Genomic DNA, 1790 nt, shown 5'->3' with positions numbered 1-1790 from the left:
GTAATACTTTTCACTCTTACTCACTGTTTTCTTTTTATTGCTGAGTTGATGCAGGGCAGTCAGTCTCCTTAGTTGTTGGGACCGTAATAGTCGAGGGTGTAGACTACCATAGGGATAGGTACTTTTAACCTTGAACCTCATGTGCTTCTGCTTGAAACAGACATTTTTCTCTGCAAAGACAGACTTAACCACACTTGGGCAGATGCTGTCCCTAACTTTTATTGTATCCAGCATGTGAATACCTTTCAGCTTTGGAAGTACGCAGACAAGTCTTACTCACTTACTTTTTCCTTGACATACCACTGTTAACCGTTACGGGAACTATTTTTGACATCACTGATGTCAGTCATCCACGTTCGTTCCGGTCGGAGGATAGGTGGAAATTTGTCTTTTGAATTTGATGTTTATTAATGCTGGAATTACTTTAACTATTTATGCTGGATTTATATATTTCAGTGAGATTTGTTACAACGGTGATTTCACAACTTGGTGACAGGATTTTCTTTTATAGTGCTGTATACCTGAAAAAACGGAGTATCAGGAGTTAGTGGTGCTAACCCAGTCAGATGCTTCTAAAGCTCTAGAGAGTTGTCTCTATCATCACTTCGTCCCTAAATCACTTTTCCACAGGAGGTTCTCCGGATTTCACTACTTCTTTTTCACACTACCAGTGTTTGTGACATTGGTCTGTCCTGAAGGTTCAATTTATACAGAGGTTGCAGGTCACCTGGCGGTACGGGTGGCTTGTTCCCTACGTTCTGTCAATTTGACGACCTTTCCGGAGAAGCTCCATCATGGATTTGCGGCCACAAATGCCATCCCAATCTATCCTATTGACAGTTTAGTGAATCTCACCTTTTCTAGGATGAAGTATGTGACAAATAGCCTTTCCGAGCTAACCTTTTCAAATTTCTCGGAATTGGAGTCAGCTGTCCATGACTCTCTACCGGTTTACCTTGCCCCATATGTACATTACCCATCACTGCTCTTGCCGGTAGTTCTTTTTATCATCATTGTCATCCCCCTGTTCTGCCTTGTTAAGCGAGCTCTGACTTTGTACAACCATCTTCAGGCAAGAGTTGCCCCACCGCGCTGGGTTCGTACGCATTGTGACTCGAAGACTCAGTTTATATCAAATCTTCTTCAAGGATTTTTTTTTCCTTTTCTTAATACTATTCCAAATAGCTCCATTACCATGTATCCTAATGACAATTTAGTCAATTTATTTTTCTAGGATGTATCTTGTAAATAACTATTCGAGCTATTATTTTGTTTTCTCGGAATAGTGCTGAGCTTCCACGTCCACGACCCTAGCCCTGTTTACCTCGCCCTGTATGTACTTTGCCCATTTATTGTTACTTCCATGATTATTTTTATTGTCATTGACATTTCCCGATGTTGTATCGTTAGGCGGGCTCTGACTTGTATATATTTTTTTACATGCAACCATAATAGGCCCTCGTTTAACTAGTACACATTGTGCGACTGTAACATGGGTAGGTACACCGATTTTAAGGGTCGGGTGAGCCGCGAGGTCGCGACTTTTTCCGTGACCGAGCCATGTAATGTGTATATTATAACATACATGTGAATGTGTGAATGTATGTCGTATCGCCATGGCCCAGCGGCGCCAGGACGTTACACACAGACGCTACGTTGTGCTTAGGAGGTACTCCTTGCCGTGGGAACGGTGTTGATTCAACAAGCATGGTGCCGCTGGCCGCTCCTGTCCCGGGAGACGCCGGGGGAGAACAGAGCGGGCGGCGGGCGAGAGCACAGGACTTCTCGGA

The sequence above is a fragment of the Eriocheir sinensis genome, unplaced genomic scaffold (assembly GCF_024679095.1).
Source record: "Eriocheir sinensis breed Jianghai 21 unplaced genomic scaffold, ASM2467909v1 Scaffold348, whole genome shotgun sequence".
Classification (NCBI taxonomy): domain Eukaryota; kingdom Metazoa; phylum Arthropoda; class Malacostraca; order Decapoda; family Varunidae; genus Eriocheir; species Eriocheir sinensis.
Note: the sequence above shows the minus strand (reverse complement) of the source record.